Source organism: Pyxicephalus adspersus, chromosome Z (assembly GCF_032062135.1).
Source record: "Pyxicephalus adspersus chromosome Z, UCB_Pads_2.0, whole genome shotgun sequence".
In the NCBI taxonomy this organism is placed as follows: domain Eukaryota; kingdom Metazoa; phylum Chordata; class Amphibia; order Anura; family Pyxicephalidae; genus Pyxicephalus; species Pyxicephalus adspersus.
The window spans coordinates 43,764,573-43,765,115 of NC_092871.1; positions in this window are offsets into that span (position 1 = coordinate 43,764,573).

Here is a 543-nt window from a genome sequence, read left to right on the forward strand (position 1 = left end):
GGGCGTTGTTTCCTGTCAGTGATCTCCATGGCTGGGCGTTGTTTCCTGTCAGTGATCTCCATGGCCGGGCGTTGTTTCCTGTCAGTGATCTCCATGGCCGGGCATTGTTTCCTGTCAGTGATCACCATGGCCGGGTGTTGTTTCCTGTCAGTGATCACCATGGCTGGGCGTTGTTTCCTGTCAGTGATCACCATGGCTGGGCGTTGTTTCCTGTCAGTGATCACCATGGCTGGGTGTTGTTTCCTGTCAGTGATCTCCATGGCCGGGCGTTGTTTCCTGTCAGTGATCACCATGGCCGGGCATTGTTTCCTGTCAGTGATCACCATGGCCGGGCATTGTTACCTGTCAGTGATCACCATGGCCGGGCATTGTTACCTGTCAGTGATCACCATGGCTGGGCGTTGTTTCCGGTCAGTGATCTCCATGGCCAGCGTTGTTTCCTGTCAGTGATCACCATGGCCGGGCGTTGTTTCCTGTCAGTGATCACCATGGCTGGGCGTTGTTTCCTGTCAGTGATCTCCATGGCCGGGCGTTGTTTCCTGT